The sequence below is a fragment of the Syngnathus acus genome, unplaced genomic scaffold (assembly GCF_901709675.1).
Source record: "Syngnathus acus unplaced genomic scaffold, fSynAcu1.2, whole genome shotgun sequence".
NCBI lineage: Eukaryota > Metazoa > Chordata > Actinopteri > Syngnathiformes > Syngnathidae > Syngnathus > Syngnathus acus.
In genome coordinates, this window is record NW_023590235.1 from 67,784 (window position 1) to 87,233 (window position 19,450).

Genomic DNA, 19,450 nt, shown 5'->3' on the forward strand with positions numbered 1-19,450 from the left:
GGGCCATGGTAAAGGGGCTGATCGGAAACCAGCTTATGGGGACAAGGACCGGGTGGATGAACTCAATCTGTTCTTCAACAGATTTGATTCCGCCTCCCTCCCGTCCCTTCACCTCGCTCCGCACCTCATTCTGCCACCTTCGACACTCCAGCCCCCACGCCAGCTCACCAACCCCCTCTCAACCCCCCTCTCCATTCCATCACCCCGGTCTTCCGACATCCCCCTCTCCTTTACAGATCTCCAGGTGAGGAGTCACCTCAGAAAGATCGAGGCAGAGAAGACCCCGGGCCCAGACGGCATCTGGCCGAGACTGCTCAGGGACTGTGTGGACCAGCTGAGTGGTGTGGTCAGGTACCTGTTCAACCTGAGCCTGAACAAGGTCCCAGGACTGTGGAAGACCTCCTGCGTGGTCCCTGTACCGAAGGTGCCGCGCCCCAAGGAGCCTAACCACTTCAGGCCTATTGCCTTGACTTCCCACCTGATGAAGACTATGGAGAGGATCATCCTGGGTCACCTGCGTTCATTAGTGGGAGCGCAGCTGGACCCCCTGCAGTTTGCTTACCGGCCTGGTGTTGGGGTGGACGATGCAGTGATTTATTGACTGCACAGAACACTGCTTCACCTGGAGGACAACAGGAGCACTGGGAGGATCATGTTCTTCGATTTCTCCAGCGCTTTTAACACCATCCAGCCGTCACTGCTTCGGGTAAAAATGGAGAAGGCGGGTGTGGACCAGCGCCTGGCTGCATGGACAACGGACTTCCTCACCGACCGGCCGCAGTATGTGAGGTTACATCGCTGTGAGTCCGACGTGGTGCGCTGCAGCACGGGTGTCCCCCAGGGCACGGTGCTCTCTCCTTTCCTTTTCACCCTGTTCACTTCAGACTTTACCCACGACACCGCTCACTGCCACATCCAGAAGTTTTCCGACGACACGGCCATTGTTGGAAATGTCTCGTAGGGGAACGATCTGTAATATAGATTGGTCATCAAGGACTTTGTCAGCTGGTGTGAGCTCAACCAGCTTCAGCTGAACACCAGCAAGACGAAGGAGTTGATTGTGAGCTTCGGGAGGACAGCACCCATCTTCACTCCGGTGAACATCCAGGGATCGGGCATTGAGGTAGTGGAGAACTACAAATTACTGGGTGTTCGCTTTAACAACAAACTGGACTGGACTGATCACACCCACGCCCTGTACAAAAAGGGCCAGAGTCGCCTCCACCTGCTGAAGAGACTGAGGTCCTTCGGTGTGTGCAGGGCTCTTCTACGGACCTTCTATGACTCTGTGGTGGCCTCGGCCATCATCTACGCTGTGGTCAGCTGGGGTGGGGGCAGTACTGACTGGGACAAGGGGAGACTGAATAAGATGGTCAGAAGAGCGAGCTCTGTTCTAGGCTGTCCCCTGGACTCCATTGAGGTTGTGGGTGAGAGGAGGACGTTGATTAAGCTTAAATCCATCATGGACAACACCTCTCACCCCCTCCATGAGATTGTGCGGTCCCTGAGCAGCTCCTTTAGCGGCAGACTTTTGCACCCTCGGTGTAGGAAGGAACGGTTCCGCAGGTCCTTCATTCCCTCTGCTGTCAGACTTTACAACATGCATGCCACCTGATAAAATGAATGTGTTTCGTCTCTACTAGCAGCACTTGTGTTTATCCTTGTCTGTTATTTACCCTTTTTGTAATTCTGGCACTTGTTTTATTCTTGCACTCGTATTATTCTTGCACTCATATGCGCTGCTGTGACAAGTGAATTTCCCCGCTGTGGGATGAATAAAGTTCAATCACTCAATCAAGAGTTGGTTCAGACTGAAGTAAAGTTTTGGATTTCTAAAGCATGACACATTAATTGACTATGAAGGGACTCGAACGCTCCAATCATTTGATCCGAAGTCAGACGCCTTATCCATGAGGCCACATCGCCATCTGAAATTTTTAAAGACTGATAAGACTAAGAATTCAACGGCTCCCAACAAGCAGGGACGCCCAACGTGTGGCTTGAACCCACGACCATGAGATTAAGAGTCTCATGCTCTCCAAACTGAGCTAACCAGGCTTCTGCTATTGAGAGTTGTTTCATTCTTTCACTTTTTTTTAATGGGTTTGGTTCACGAAAACCAGCAGCCACGTTTTAAATCTAGCCTCTGAAACACATTCGTTGATAAGACTAAACATTTAAAGGTTCCCAACAAGTGGCAGCTGTCCAATGTTGTCTCTAGTTGGAAACCCCAGCCCAAGTTGGAAACCCTAATTGGAAACCCTTGCCCCAGTTGGAATTCCTAGTTTGAAACCCTACCCGGAGTTGGAGCCCTCGTTGGAAACCCTAGCCCTAGTTGGAAACGCTGGCCCTAGTGTGTAATAGAGAAAGCATTTTTTCTTTTGGTTTTTGTCACTTTTTGCACTTAAAACGGAGATTGGGGGGGAGTCAGCACAACAAAAAAATAAATCAGAAACCAAAACCCTTTCTGACAGTATACAAGAGTTGCTTCAGACTGAAATAAAGTCGTTGATCTCATATAAATAATATTAAATTGACCATGAAGGGACTTGAACCCTCAATCTTCTGATCCGAAGTCAGACGCCTTATCCATTAGGCCACATAGTCATGTGAAAGACTGTACCAAGTGAAACATGGCAACGACTTCTGATGACTGCAGCCTTTGGTGGGAAGTGAAGTTCACAATTGTTCCAGACAAATGGCCTGTGGATTAATCAATTTACAGTAAAAGAGAATTGTAATGCAATTGACATGTTACCTTGTTAGTGCAAGTGGTCGTGCATCAGTCTCAAAATCTGAAGGTTGTGAGCTCGACCCTCACACGGGGCGCTGTTTTCCATAGTCCACAGTAAAATCATTGTCAATTTCAGAAGATAGTAGGTTGCTCAGAATAGAATAATGTTTTCTGTCTGTGAAGTTGAGTTTAATTGAAATGGCCGGTGGTTGAATCAATTTTACAGTAAAAGAGCTTTGTAAAACCAACTATTCACGGCCTCGTTAGCGCAGGCGGTAGCGTGTCAGTCTAGTAAACTGAAGGTCGTGAGTTCAACCCTCACACGGGGCTCTGTTTTATTTAGTCCTAACCCTAACTCGAGCCCTTGTTGGAAACCCCATCCCCAGTTGGAAGTTTGAGAATGCTCAGACAAAAGTAACTTTTTCTTTCGATGAAGTTCAGTTTGATGGAAATGGCCGGTGGTTGAATCTTTTTTACAGTAAAAAAGAATTTTAAGACCGGTGCCACAAAGTCTCGTTGGCGCAGGCGGTAGCGCGTCAGTGTCGTAACCTGAAAGTCGAGAGTTCGATCCTCACACGGCGCATGATTTATATCTAGTCCAACCCTAACACTAGCCTTTCCTGTAAGTCCTAGTTGGAAATCCTAGCCTAGTTAAGTTTGATCAAAATGGGCGGTGGTTGAATCAGTTTTACAGTAAAAACAATTGCACAAAATGCAAAAACATAGCGTCGTTGGCGCAGGCGTGTCAGTCTCATAATCTGAAGGTCGTGAGTTCGACCCTCACACGGGGCATACTTTTATATAGTCCTAACTCTAGCCCAGCGGTGGCCAACCCGCGGCTCGCGAGCCGCATGCGGCTCTTTGGCTAGTTTCATGCGGCTCTTTTACGTTCATATCAACATTTGTGTTTATTTTTCGTGCGTATTTGCTTCGCTTGAGTTCAATATGGTATTTTGGTCAAACGCGCATGCGCGTGAAGGTGAAATCCCGCAAAGGAGGAGGGACAAACAGAGAGATTGGTTTTGCCCGCTTTTTTTATGAATGGCGACTTTGACTACGGGGGCCCATTAGGTCCAGAAAAGCTGACAAGACGCTTGCCAAAATGGCAAGGAAAAAATGCACAGCTAAACGAATATATGACGATGAACACAGGACGTTTTTAACAGAGTTAAAGTTGTTTTTTGTTGAATGCTATGGCAAGTCATTCTGCCTGATATGTCGGACGTCATTGGCGCATTTAAAAGCTTCAAATGGTCAGCGCCACTTCAGCTCACTTCATGCCAATATCGATAAGGACTTTGCAAAATGGACTGAATTTCGCAGGCACAAGTTTGGAGACTTTGAAAAGTCAGGCAGAAAAATAGGTACAGTTTTTCAAAAAAATTACGAAGCACTCAGAGACTGTCACACTTGCATTGTTTCAACTGGCTTGGAACATTGCACGGGCTAAAAAGCCATTCAATGAAGTGGAGTTCGTTAAAATATGCCTCAGTGACGTTATTGAAATCTTGTCTCCTGAAAACGACGAACTCAAACGAATGGTCTGTCCCGCCACACATAGTAAGTGAAAAAACGTATTATGTTTTTGTTTGTAGAATTTGTTGAACTGAGAGTTTGTCTGTGTGAGACAATGCACACAATGTTCATTGTTGAAAATGTGGTCTTTGGTCTGCGGTTTTAGTACTGTAGGAGTCAATTTGTCATTATCATGTTGGTGCGTGACATAATAATGTCACACAATAAATTTGGCTGAGCAGAGGGGTGTGTGTGTGTGTGTGTGTGTGTGTGTGTGTGTGTGTGTGTGTGTGTGTGTGTGTGTGTGCGCGCGTGTGCGCGTGCGTGCGCGTGCGTGTTTGTGTGCGTGTGTGTGTGTGTGTGGGGGGGGGGGTGTTCATGTGTGCTCATGTGTATGATGTGGCTCTTTGCGATGACACAGTAAAAAATGTGGCTCTTAGTCTCTGACTGGTTGGCCACCCCTGCTCTAGCCCTAATTGGAAACCCTCATCCTCGTTGGAAACCCCAGTTGGAAAACCCTGGCCACAGTTTGAAACCTTAGTTGGCTTCCCTAACCCGAGTTGCTCAGACTTACAGTCACTTTTTCTTTCTGTGAAGTTCAGTTTGATTGAAATGGCCGGTGGTTTGATCAATTTTACAGTAAAAAAGAATTGTAAAACTGCAAATGCACAGCCTCATTAGTGCAGGTACTAGCATGTCAGTCTCACAATTTGAAGGTCAAGAGTTCGGTCCTCAGGTGGGGCAGACTTTTTATATACCTAGTCCAAACTAGCCCTAACCCTAACTCTAGCCCTAGTTGGAAACCCTAGTCCTAGTTGGAAACCTTAGTTAGAAACCCTACTTTCAGTCGGGAGCAGGTTGCTCAGACTAAAATAACTTTTTCTTCTTTTAAGGGGTAGGGCAGCAAAGTAAGCAGGGATTGTGAATATCAGCAAGCACAGGTTGCTCGACTGGAGTCAAGAGAAACAAATTAAAAATTGTACATAAGATGAAAAATTTGCCTCTTTCTTTTGGCTTTTGTCAATGACATTTGGGGTCATCACAACAAAGATCAAAACAGCACACAAACAGTTTACCTATATTTTCCTCTTTCAATTTGATGATACACTAGACATGAAGATCTGTTTAGATTTGAAATCTTATCCATTAGGCCAGATAGCCATACAGGAAATTCTGACAAGTGATAGCAGTGCAATGATTTTTGAGCGTATACAGTAAATCTACAGCCTAGATTCAAGTGAAGTTAACTGACTTTGGATCAGAAGATTAAGGGGTTCAAGTCCCTTCATTGTCAATTTAATGAATGTCAAGAGGAAAGTAGCCTAGTGGATAATGTGTCTAACAATAAATAATAGTTTTTGTTTTGTTTCTGCATTACCCAATACATCTCCTTCACATTGTGACACATTCTCCCATTATCTGTCTGTGCTAGGTAGAGAAAAAGATTTTAAAGGAAAGGTAAGTATTGTTGTGTTGTGTTGTGTTGTATTGTGTGTTGTCATTATCGTATTTTTCGGACTATAGGTCGCGTTTTTTTCATAGTTTGGGTGGGGGGCCGACTTATACTGAGGAGCGACTTATATGTGATTTTTTTGTCACAAATTTTCAAAATAAAAAAAAATAAAAAAAGTGAAACCGCGATAAACGAACCGTGATGTAGCAAGGGATTACTGTAGTTTGAACTGCAAGTGACGTCAGCGGCGCGGCGGTTGTTTACTTAAATGACAAAGGATTTGATCACGGGATGACAAAGATGACGAAGAGCCCCATGTACTACCGGCATCTTTAGTGGCTTTGCTTGTAAGTGACACGTAGGACGAAGAGTTTGAAGGATTTAATGATTTGGAGTGACACAGAAGGTTTGAAAAACTATTATGGGTTTTACGCACGCCCGGTCCTACTCTATGGAGCTATCTTTCACCTCCGTGGATGAAGGTCGGGGGCCGGCGCTCGGCCGGGTGGCTGTCCGGGGACGGTGGATGGGGCTCGGACAGGGCTTTTACGCACGCCCGGTCCTATTCTATGGAGCTCTCTTCCACCTCCGTGGCTGGGAGTGCCACCTCCGGGGATGGAAGTCCACGCTGCCACACGCCTGGAAGTCGATGCCGGTGCTTGGGGCCGTGTGGCGGTGAACTATTTATGTTATAGTTGTTTGATATATTTTATTTCGTGTAGCAACTTGTATATGTTTTTATCGTTACAGTTAAGTAGTTGTTGGCTCGTTGAACTCTTTTTTTTTGTTAAATAAAGAGCCGTTTACCAAACCCACGTCTTTCCTGGTACTTTGTTAAGGCTAAACAATATTGTTATATACTAATCTGTGGAATAATGACGAGGCTGACATCAGCGGCGCACGCGCAGCGTTGTTGACAAAGGACGAGGAATTTGATCGATGGATTTAATGATTTGGAGTGACACAGATGGTTTGATAATATTGTTGTTTATATGATAGTTATTTGATATCATCATCGGTTTAAAGTCCGCTTTCGAGGCGCCGCTGGGTTGGACTGGGTTCTCGATATGGCCTTCTTCCACCGGGAACAGTCCATGGCCATCTCGTGGTTGATGCCGAGTTCCTTCATGTCGGCTGCCACGGTCATCTGCCAGGTCTTTTTAGGTCGGCCACTGGGTCTTGTTCCCTCTACGTTAGGGGTGTCCAAACTTTTTGCAAGGAGGGCCAGATTTGATAAAGTGAAGGGGCCCGGGGGCCAATAGTTTTTTCGGACATTTTTAACTACAAAAATGTCATGCAAATACACACTGTTATAAAACAAATTTCATTGTCACAATTGTCTTTATTTTTCAAATGACAAAATAACCAAATATGAGTCACTCAGGCAGATGTGAACAACTCTAAAAACACAAATTCTGCCTTTCATTCATATCTGAAGAGTCAGATAACATTGAACAAACTGTATGAAATACCTTAAATTTACATGAGTTTAAAATTACTTTTGCCTCATGAACATTTTAAACGGGAGTTATAAGTAATGCAAAGTTGTCTGCTATTATTAAAACTTAAAACTCTTAATTTTGCTCTTGTCATTTACATTATCTTTCAGAAAATAATAGTTTGTGTCAGGTCTAGAGGTCCATAACATCAACAGTCTTAACATGGCCACTTCGTAGCTTGCTTTAGTAATATTTATTTTTGACTCACAGTCCCGTGTGAAGAATCGCTGTTGTGATGCCAGTTCAGCTTGGAGCTGCTTCACTTTATCAGCGCGGTCACTCCCTGTTAGCTGGTCGTTTGTGTTCGCATGTTTAGTCTGATAGTGTCTCTTTAAGTTGAAATCCTTAAACAAGGCAACCGTCTCTTTACAAATTAGACAAACACAATTGCCTTGATTTTCAGTGATGCACAGTAATCCCTCGCTACATCACGGTTTGTTTATCGCGGTTTCACTACATCGTGGATTTTTTTCCCAAATTGAAAAAAATAATTAAAAGTCAAAATAAAACTTCTAAATTGAGGAATTATGGCACAAAATTTGCCCATACGCCAGCAGAAGGCAAGGAGTGCCCACACAATTGCAGTGTACCTGCACTTGTACATTTTTAAAAAACAAAAAAAGGTTATTATAATAAGAGTTCTAAAAACATATTTACAGTGTTGTACCTTGTTATAGAAAATTGGTATAATAATAAAAGAGTTCTAAGAACATATTTACAGTATGTACACTTCTACCTTGTTATAAAAAAAAGTATAATAATAAAAGTTGTTCTAAAAACATATTTACAGTTTGTGTTAAGAATTCTCCATGTTATTTATGTTATTCAGCCATGCTTTGATTTGAGGTAGGGTGATTTATTTTGAAGGCCGTTTTCAGGCGATACCACTTCCTTTTTTACGTTCTTGTAAATATGTCGGTTACAGTGGTACGGGAGTCATTGGCGATGTAAGTGTGTCTCCTAACAAGAGAAATGAACGATCACATGTGTCTAACCTTTAGGACAATGTAGTATTGCTCCAAATGTTCGTTTAATTTCCTTTAGAGGTCCGTTTGCGCGTGTTAGCACGATCGCGAATTAGCATCTTTCCGCTAACTCGTTAGCCTGCCCAGTACTTCTGCGGCCCGCGGGCCGTAGTTTGGACACCCCTGCTCTACGTTATACGACATAACTTTCTTCACCCAGTCGTTCTCGTCCTTCCTCACTACATGTCCGTACCATCGCAGTCTGCCTCTCCTCACCACATCCACTATGGCCTCCACTCCCATCTTCTGTCTCAGCTCTGCACTGGTCTTTTCCTCCCTCATTGACACACCACACATCCATCTGATCATCCTCATTTCTGCTCTGTTTAGTTTGTCTTCGTGTTCTGTTTTCAGGGCCCATGCCTCACTTCCGTATGTCATACTACTTCTGACACAGGCTGAGTACACTTGGCCTCTCATCTTCAGGGATGGGGCCTTAGATGCAGGCTCTGCAATAGAGAGCCATCACAGCCTTTACCAGTCCCTCTTCCACACCCGACTTCCTTAGGGCCCACCTCACCACCTCCCTTGGCACCCTGTCGAACGCTTTTTCCAGGTCGACAAAAGCGAAGTACAACCTCTTCCTCTTCTCCTGGTGTTTCTCTTGCATCTGTCGGATGACAAAAATTGCGTCTGTTGTACCTTTACCAGGCATGAAGCCATACTGCATCTCGTCCACCTTTACCCGTGTCCTCACCCTCCTTTCCAACACCCTCTCTAATAACTTCATTCCATGCTCCAGCAGCTTTATGGCCCTGTATGACCCGCATGCGAGTGGGTCCCCCTTCCCTTTGAATAGAGGCACCAGGACGCTTCTTGTCCAGTCCTCCGGAATGTGCCTCTCAGCGATGACACTGTTATACAGGTCGGTCATCCACTGCACACCGACGTCTCCCGCTGCCTTTAGCATCTCTGCCACCACTCCAGATGATCCAGCTGCCTTTCCATCCTTCATGGCCTTCATGGCTTTTCCCACTTCTGTCCGTGTGATCGAGCCACATTCACCCTCCACTTCGTCGCATCCCGCCTCACCATCTCAGTCATTCTCCACATTCAGCAACGCAGTTGGCCCGCGGGCCGTAGTTTGGACACCCCTGCCTAGGAGGATTATTCTGCCTCTTGTGTTGAAAGGTCTGTTCCTAACTTTTGCCAAGGTCTTTCAGGGCACCCTGATGGCATGAGTGAGTCTTTTGGGTTGTGTCGCTCTTGTATGCATGTCCTGCAGTTCAGTACCATTTCGTTCACTTGCTGGCTGAGTCCCGGCCACCACACAGATTGACGTGCACGTGCTTTACATTTCACGACACCTAAGTGTCCTTCATGTAATTTGAATAGCACGTCGTTCCTCATTGCAGAAGGTATTACCAGTCGTGTGTCCTTTAGCAGTAAGCCATCTTTCACTGTTAATGTAGCTCGCTCCAGCCAGTAGTTTTTCAGCGCTGGTTCCTGTTTTGCATGTGCTGGCCATCCTTCCATGCACATGACACGCGAGCAGACACTGTCGGCTTTCAACTGCTCTTTCAGGTTTTCTGGATATGATGAGCCGACAGGTAGACTCTCAGTGACACAGTCTGTTAGAGTGGTGCTTACTCTAACTTATTTTTGCAAGAACCACACGGGAGACAGTATGCCCTTTTTAAGCATTTGCAAATGGAGAACCATTTGTCGCTGTGCGTACAACGATGATCGAATGAGGTCTGGCTTAGGCCTCTTGCAAGAGCATATTTATTAAGAACAAGCAGGGTGGGGGTGACATTGGACATGTTTGGTGGTCACCTCAGCAACTGGTTAATCAGTGCGGAGGGTCCCAGCTCATTGTTTTACAAGGTCGTGGAAACAGAAACTCGTGGAGCATTTTCGATGACTAACTAAGCAAGAATGTTTCCACACCATTTGGAAAGTTTCAACAACTGAATGGTTAAACTTTTCAGAGTCAAGGAAAGGTAAAAGGTTTAAACAAAGTTAATAATTCTAGTCTACATTCCAACATAATCATACGAGCAAGATAATCTGTAAACCCTAACACAGTCCACAAATATGTTTGTGCTCTCCATCAGCTCCTGGTCATCAGTGGACATGCGTAATTTTACAGGTGCACGTGAAAGTGTGTCTGCTGTCCAAAGCGACTTTCCTGGTACGTGCACGATGGAGTATGAGTAGCGCATCAGCCTCATCCTGAAACCCTGGATTCTCTGTGGCAAAAGATCCAGTGCTTGGGCTCCGAGCAGGCTGAGAAGGGGTTTATGGTCGGTCTCCAGGCAAAACTCCTTTCCGATGAGGAAATCCCGAAACCGTTCACAGGCCCATGTGAGGCCCATGTGAGGCCCAGAGCCTCCTTCTCCACCTGTGCGTATCGTTGCTCAGTTGGAGTGAGTGACCGTGATGCGTATGCCACAGGCTTCCATCCTTCCCCCCATTTCTGGAGAATTACGCCCCCCAACCCATACGATGATGCATCAGCAGATACTTTGGTGTCTCTGCCCGGGTCATACATAGCCTGCACCGGAGGAGAGGACAGAGCTTTCTTTCGGTCTTCAAACGCTGCTGCCTGGTCCACGTCCCAGACCCAGCAGTTTTTCTTTGAGAAGAGGTCACGGAGCGGTTTATCTTTTTCAGCTAGCTGGGGAATAAACCTTCCCAGCTGGTTGACCATGCCGAGAAAACTCCTTAATTCACTCAGATGTGTGGGCTCTGTCATGTCTGTGATGGCCTCTGTCTTTCTTGGGTCAGGGCGGATGCCTGCGGCTGTGATGATATGGCCCAGGAAGACTACTTCGCTCTTGGAGATTTCACACTTGTCCACATTCAGTGTGATGCCTGCTTTTTCCAGTCTTTGTAGCACGGCATTAAGTCGAGTGTCATGCTCTTCCTGGTCCCGCCCCCACACCAACAGATCATCGATGTGACAAACCACACCGTTGAGCCCCTCTGTGATCTCCGCCATCCCGCACTGGAAATGCAGAGAACTTGCAGAGAAGAACCAGTGGAAACACAGAGTCATTGTCTGTCTTTTTGTACCTTTAATCAGGATTCTGCTATTGGCTGTAATGAAGATTTGGCACACAAAACGTTTGTATATTCCTGAAATTGTTAAAGCAGTGCTTTCAGGCCTCCTCAGTTTAACATTGTTTTAGTGATCAACACACCAAAACATCTGCAACAGAGAAAACTTGGCATTTTTTCTTTTGGTTTTTGTTGAACTGTAAACTTACAATGGAGGGGTCTGCAGTCCATCTCGGGCCATGGTAAAGGGGCTGATCGGAAACCAGCTTATGGGGACGAGGACCGGGTGGATGAACTCAATCTGTTCTTCAACAGATTTGATTCCGCCTCCCCCCCACCCCTTCACCTCGATCTGCATCTCATTCTGCCACCTTCAACACCCCAGCCCCCCCGCCAGCTCACCAACCCCCTCTCACCCCCCCCCCCCCCCCGAATCACTCTTCTGTCTCCACTCCATCACCCCGGTCTTCCGACATCCCCCTCTCCTTTACAGATCTTGAGGTGAGGAGTCACCTCAGAAAGATCAAAGCAGGAAAGACCCCAGGCCCAGACGGCATCTGGCCGAGACTGCTCAGGGACTGTGTGGACCAGCTGAGTGGTTTGGTCAGGTACCTGTTCAAACTGAGCCTGAGCCTGAACAAGGTCCCAGTACTGTGGAAGACCTCCTGCGTGGTCCCTGTACCAAAGGTGCCGTGCCCCAAGGAGCCTAACCACTTCAGGCCTATTGCCTTGACTTCCCACCTGATGAAGACTATGGAGAGGATCATCCTGGGTCACCTGCGTTCCCTAGTGGGAGCGCAGCTGGACCCCCTGAAGTTTGCTTACCGGCCTGGTGTTGGGGTGGACAATGCAGTGATTTATTTACTGCACAGAACACTGCTTCACCTGGAGGACAACAGGAGCACTGGGAGGATCATATTCTTCGATTTCTCCAGCGCTTCTAACACCATCTAGCCGTCACTGCTTAGGGTGAAGATGGAGAAGGCGGGTGTGGACGAGCGCCTGGCTGCATGGACAACGGACTTCCTCACCGACCGGCCGCAGTATTTGAGGTTACATCGCTGTGAGTACGACGTTGTGCGCTGCAGCACTGGTGTCCCCCAGGGTACGGTGCTCTCTCCTTTCCTTTTCACCCTGTTCACTTCAGACTTTACCCACGACACCGCTCACTGCCACATCCAGAAGTTCTCCGACGACACGGCCATTGTTGGAAATGTCGCGGAGGGGAATGATCTGGAATATAGGTTGGTCATCAAGGACTTTGTCAGCTGGTGTGAGCTCAACCAGCTTCAGCTGAACACCAGCAAGACGAAGGAGTTGATTGTGAGCTTCGGGAGGACAGCACCCATCTTCACTCCGGTGAATATCCAGGGATCGGACATTGAGGTAGTGGAGAACTACAAATTCCTGGGTGTTCACCTTAACAACAAACTGGACTGGACTGGACTGATCACATCCATATCCTGTACAAAAAGTTTTGCATGGTGTGCAAATTATTTTTGTGTGAATTTATTTTTGTTCCTTGTTATTTGTATATAGTTTGTAGCAGTGATCCCCAACCTTTTTTGCGCCACGGACCGGTTACGTGTCAGAAATATTTTCGCGGACCGGCCTTTATATGAATAAATAATAGATGTATATAACTAAATAATACATTTATATAAATAAATAATACATTTATAATAAATATAGGAATACGATGAAATAAAATGATACGACTGGCATAAAAACAAGTATAAATGACATTAAAATAAAACTCACCATTACATTGAATTAGTGGGAGCACTGAGCTTGTTTCTCAGAAACGAGCCGGTCCCATCTAGGCGTAATCGGAGACAATGACACCCGAAGTGGTTAAGGTTTGTCTTTTAATGCAGGATGCTTGGTCTCCATGTGCCGAAGCAGTTTTGAGGGCTTCACTGATTTATTGATTGATTGATTGATTGATTGATATCTTTATTTCGAACATCCAAAACAAAAAAGAAAAACAAAAAAACAAAAAACAAAACAAATAACACTCTAAAGTGCCACATAAGTCCATACAACAACAAAAATAAACCAACAAATAGAAGTAAATACATTAAATACATTAATTAATTAATAATAATAATACATAAGTAAATAAAAAAATAAAGAATGCTCGAAAAGGAGTAGGAGGAAGCATAGCTTTTTAGATTCCTACCCCTTTCTCACTTCATCCATTAAACCAACGATTCAACATACTATACTGTAATTCTACAATATAACACAAGTAGACAAACTTGCACACTTATTGTTCTGTTTCATTTTTACTTGTGTGTAGCCCTGTGGCACTCTTAGCCTTTGTACCCGCTAAACAACATATTTTTATACATTTTTTTAAACTGGTGGATATTTGGACTTTGCTTGAGTTCCTCACTTAGATTGTTCCATAGTTTGACCCCGGTTATAGTTATACAGAAACTTTTTAAGGTTGTTCTTATGTTTAAGATTTTGAAGTTGTGATTCCCTCTTAACTTATAACCTCCCTCCCGATGCCTCCTCATTGCCTCGTTAGCTAGCCTGTTGCCACATATTATGCAGTGTGGGCTTGGCGCGTCATAGTCTTTTAAATGCAGCTTTCCTTTTCTTAGAAGTCGTAGCCTCTTCTTCTTCCGTCTCCTCATTGGGCTTTTTTCCCTTTCCGAAGAAGCTTTCCAAACATCTCTGTTTCTTGCTCATTTTTGCTTGCTTCGCGGGCTCAACTGAGGTGACATGTCACGTGACCGAGACGAGCGTCTTGACCTGAACCGACGGATGTAATTGGGAGAGAATCGCCAATTTTTTTATATTTTTCAAAATAAATACTTACTCATTTTTGTTAGCTTTGCGGGCTCGACTGGGGAAACATGTCACGTGACCGGGACGAGCGTCTTGACCTGAATTAATTGATCGTCGATTAAAACTTTTTTTTTTTTTTTTCTGTGTGGCTTGGCGGCCCGGTACCAAGTGACCCACGGACCGGTACCGGTCCGCGGCCCGGTGGTTGGGGACCACTGGTTTGTAGCACTGTCTTGTTGATATTAAGTTGCGATAGAAACCGGTGGTAAGTTAGACTTCGAGGGCACTTCCTGTTTCCGGGAAAGAAGCGGGAAGGTGACGTGATGCAACAGCGCAATAGTTAACGGCCGACCTAGGATGCGTCATCGCGAAGCTACTAAGTCAAAACAGTAAAGTACCCGGTTGTTCACTGGCATGCCAAAATATGTGTTGTCACCAGTTCTACGGTGTGGCTGTGATGTCAACGAATTAAGATCACAGTAAACATCTGTAACAAAGAACTCTCGTCTCTTTAGTGAAGAAACTGGCACACTTGGGATTTGAGGCTTTCCCACCAAACGGTTTGCAAATAGGTTCATTTCTCGAGGCTTCATGTGCACCCCCCCTGCTGGTCAAAAGGAGTAATTTATTCCATTAATGAGAATTACATTCACCTTTATATTTTGCTTCATGTAGCCTGATCAAAATGAATAAAACTTCTCTCTGAATGTGCATTCACGTGTAACACTGAAGGAGGTGGACGTGTGTTTCAATATGTAAATAAATAACATCATTGTCTATTAAGAAACTAAAAGTTGATGGAACACATTTTGTTTTGAAGGGCTGTTGTGTTTTAACAAGGAAAGACTGATGTACTGATGTGCTTATGGATAAAGATGACTTGTACTTGTGATTGTGCTTGTGAACAGTAAAGATTCAAGAATTTTTATTTGCCATGTTTGAGCGTGTCAAACAAGGAATTTGACTTCGGTACATCACAGCCTCTGTTCAACATTTAGGTAACTAACAACACTCAGGACATGTGAAAAATGACAAATATTCTCCCAGGAGGGCAACGAAAAGCTCAAAACTCCAACTAGGGCAAATGAGAAACCTTGAGAAGAGACCACAGATGGGAGGGTCCCTCTTCCAGGATGACCAGGCTGCAATGGATGCAGAGAGGACACATAGTACAAATAGTGTAGACAATTCAAAAAAAGGTGTGGAGAGCGGGATGTTGTTGCACAGCAATGACTCTGAGACTCTAAGAGTGGTGTGAGTTCATCAGAGCAACAGCCTGGGGGAAGAAGCTGTCTCTGTGTCTGCTGGTTTGGGCGTACAGAGCTCTATAACGCCGTCTGGAGGGGAGTAGTTCAAACAGACTGCAACCTGGGTGAGAAGGGTCTGTAGAGATGTTACTTGCACGTTTCCTGGTCCTGGACAGGTACAAGTCTTGGATAGATGGGAGGTTGATTCCAATGATCTTTTCTGCAGTCCTGACTGTCTGTTGCAGTCTGTGCTTGTCTTGTTAGGAGGCCGATCCAAACCAGACAGTGATGGAGATGCAGAGGACAGACTGGATCATGGCAGTGTAGAAGGTCTTCCCGCAGCAGGTTGAACTTCTTGAGCTGTCTCGGGAAGTACAGCCTCTTCCGGACAGAGTCTATGTGGCCGGTCCATTTCAGGTCCCGAGAGATTGTGGTTCCCAGGAACTTGAAGGTGTCTGTGGAGAGAATAGTATTACTGCGGATAGTGAGGGGTGAAAATGGTGAAGGGTCTCGCCTGAAGTCCACTGTCATCTCCACAGTCTTGAGCGGGTTCAGCTCAAGGTGGTTTTGGCTGCGCGTGGACCAGCCGCTCCACCTCCTGTCTGTACGCAGTCTCGTCACCGTCCCGGATCAGTCCGATGAGAGTGGTGTCGTCCGCATACTTCAGGAGCTTCACAGGAGAGTCACCTGAGGAGAAATTGTTGGTGTAGAGAGAGAAGAGCAGTGGGGAGAGGACGCACCCCTGAGGGGAGCCAGTATTGATGGTCCGGGTGTCGGATGTGATGCTCCCCGGCCTCACACTGTTGGTCAGGAAGCTGGTGATCCACTGACAGGTGGAGGCAGGCACCGCGAGCTGGATGAGCTTCTGTTGGAGGATGTCAGGAGCGATGGTGTTGAACGCCGAGCTGAAGTCCACAAACAGGATCCTGGCGTACGTTCCTGGGGTGTGCAGGTGGTGCAGGACGTAGTGCAGTCCCATGTTGACCGCATCATCCACCGACCTGTTTGCCCAGTAGGCAAAGTGGAGGGGGTCAAGCATGGGGCCCGTGACATCCTTCAGGTGGTTCAACACTAACCTCTCCAAAGATTTCATGACCACAGATGTCAGAGCGACAGGTCTATAGTCATTCAAACCTGTGATGGCGGGCTTCTTGGCCACCGGAACGATGGTGGAGCTCTTGAAGCACGAGGGCACCTCACACAGCTCCAGGGAACGGTTGAAGATCCGTGCAAAGGTGGGTGCCAGCTCAGCACAGACTTTCAAGCAGGAAGGTGACACGCCGTCTGGGCCCGGTGCCTTCCTGATCTTTTGGCCTCTGCAAGAGAGAGAGTAGGTGACAACGGTGATGGAGGTGTGGACAGAGCGGTTGTGGGGGGTTGTGAGTATGTTGATTGTGCTGCAGGAGGTCCTGTAGTGTGGGAGGACCGATCAAACCTAGAGTAGAACCTGTTTAGCTGGTTTGCAAGCCTTGGGCTCTCCACAGGACAAGGGGTTTGTTTCTTGAAGCCCGTGATGCTCTGCAGGCCTTTCCACACTGTTGAGGGATCAGGATTGGCAGAGAGGTGTCTCTCCAGGCTCTCCCCGTAACACTTGCTGGCTTTCCTGACCTCTCGGTTCAGTGTGTTTCTGGTCTGCTTGAACAGGTCCCGGTCGCCGCTCCTGGAGGACTCCTCCTTGACTTTGCGCAGCCTCCTGAGGTTCGGTGTAAACCAAGGTTTGTCGTCGTTGTACGTGCAGAAGGTCTTGGTCTGCACACACAGATCCTCACAAAAACTGATGTATGATGTGACAGTGTCAGTGAGTTCATGCAGGTCTGAAGTTGCAGCTTCAAAAACTCCCCAATCGGTGCAGTCAAAGCAGGCTTGGAGGTCCTGCCTAGACTCCACTGTCCACTTCCTCACAGTCCTCACCACAGACTTAGAAGTCTTTAATTTCTGCCTGTAGGCCGGGATCAGATGAACTAGACAGTGGTCCGAGAGTCCTAAAGCTGCACGAGCCACAGTGGTGTGCATCCTTAATTACGGTGTAGCAGTGGTCCAGTGTCTGTGCCCCTCTGGTGGGACACGTTATGTGCTGTCTGTACTTGGGGAGTTCGTGTGCGAGGTTCGCCCTGTTAAAATCACCCAGAACAATGATTAGTGAATTTGGTAGAGGTTTCTCCATGTCTGTCACCTGGTCAGCCAGCATCTGCGTGGCTTCACTCGCACGTGCGTGTGGTGGAATGTAAAGAGCCGCCATGACGATCGAGGAGAACTCCCGTGGTGAATAGAACGGCCGGCAGTTTATGAAAACTGTGTTGGGAAAAAGATACTTTTTATCATTGGATTCTATGTATCTACTTATGTGTGCAAGATCTTCCACAGTATGTGACAATTTGACCTCGTGATAATGACTTGGGAGCATATGGCTGGCTAAGGAGCACATGACTGGAGTCATGAGTCGCGCTATACAATAAACTCCTTAGTTAGCTATTCATGAACAGATCATGAGTTTGTTATGAGATGGTTGAAGCAGACAAACGTCTTATTTAATCCAAAGTCACGAGTACGCCACAGATGTATGCATCCCAGGGGCACTAAGACTACGTCTTTGTTAAGCTAAAGTCATGAGATGACCATACTGCTCTTTCCATAATAGCATCCCTGTTGTTCTGTGGTCATGAGATGTAATTATGAGATGTCCTTCCTGTTTAAGAAACTATGCATTCATGTAGACTTCCCCCATTGTTGTTCCTCAATAAAAGACACAAACAAACTGGAGGAAGGGCGTGAATCTCAGCCACACTTGCTGTGTGTCTGGTTTACGCCCTTCTGCAGAAGTCGCTTGCCATCGAAGACATCTCCTGCCTCTGTGAGATTCTTTTCAGATAAATGTTGTGAACCCAACAAAGTGTTTCTAGGAGAGGGCTGCAAGACTCTTTCAACACCGTGACATCAGTACACCAACGTTCATTAATACAGAAACAGATACCACCTCCCTTTGATTTTCCGGTGAGCTCCGCGCTGCGATCTACACGCATTAGCCGAAACCCAGCTAACTCCACGGCGTGGTGGGGGGTGCGTCCGTCAAGCCACGTTTCAACGAAGCACAGCGCGGCGGATCTGCTCAAGTCCGTGTTCTTTGAAGTGAGGAGCAGGAGTGCTTGTGCAATTGAGGGGGGCGGTTATTGGTTTTTGTTCAAAAACAATATTTCTTTGCCAAATTACAATAGACTGACATGTGCCCATTCAAATAGGTACCACGAGAAATTAAACTGCATTGATAAACGAGGGCTTAAATGTGATTGTCTGTCTGCACTCGGCATTATTTCTCTGTTTATGTGAACATGTTCACATATACGTGTATGTCGGTATGAATTATGTGAACGTATGACTGTTGCACAGAGTATGATATAGGCGGCTATCCGTTATTGATATTTTCACAGAGAAAGAATGCTCCGCTTTCGCAGAACATCAAAAAAAATTCAGATAGACTCTTATTGTTCCTCCCCACGGAAATCTTTAGTAAAAGGCGAAAGATTTATTCGATCTGAAGAGAAACGAGTGATCTGAAAATCTGAGTCAAAACGGGCCACCCCACAGCTGGTCTCACCAAATTCACAGGCGGTCTCACACTCAAATTGCAGCAACCATTCCTTCTAATACAAAAAATAGACGTTCCTAGATTTACTATACTTAGAAGGACTCAACCTAAATAGAAGGTTTAAACGAGTATTTTGTGTTCAGTAATGTCTTTTTTACTTCAAACCTTGTTGGCGCACAGGATTGTAGGTACCTGATCGAACACTGACGGCGCTCGTTCTTTCAAACTGCGTCACCTATCGATTGAGCGTCTATTTTGAGTATTGAAGGTAAAAACGGTTGTATGTCTTGGTACGTGTACTTTTGGTATGAGAGAACGGGAAATGATCCTATCTCTGTGTTTTATTTGAAAATGTGTAATTTCATTATTTTATTCAACACAAATCGGGAAACAAAATTCGATCGTAAAGGGAAATGTGCTTTCGGCAGTTTCCAAACATTTTATTAATGCTGCGTTTGTCATGTCTCGTCCCCAGTTTTGCCATGTGTCCCTGATCATGTCCAAAGTTTCTGTCAGTGTGTCTGTGTGCTCGCCCCTCCCCTCCTGTGTGCCCATGATCAGTGTGATCATTCTCACCTGCCTCTTGTTGCCT

At 46.0% G+C, this 19,450-nt stretch overlaps 3 non-coding genes across 3 annotated transcripts; 1 reads left to right on the forward strand and 2 right to left on the reverse strand.

Moving 5' to 3' along the window:
- Positions 1-2,534: 2,534 nt before the first annotated feature.
- On the reverse strand, positions 2,535-2,607 carry trnar-ucg. The gene has a single exon. It is a non-coding gene; the product is annotated as a tRNA-Arg (tRNA).
- A 384-nt stretch (positions 2,608-2,991) lies between these two features.
- Positions 2,992-3,064, forward strand: trnat-agu. The gene has a single exon. It is a non-coding gene; the product is annotated as a tRNA-Thr (tRNA).
- Positions 3,065-18,708: 15,644 nt separating this feature from the next.
- LOC119119065 lies at positions 18,709-18,822 on the reverse strand. Its single transcript, XR_005097082.1, has one exon. It is a non-coding gene; the product is annotated as a U5 spliceosomal RNA (small nuclear RNA).
- Between the last annotated feature and the right edge of the window lie 628 nt (positions 18,823-19,450).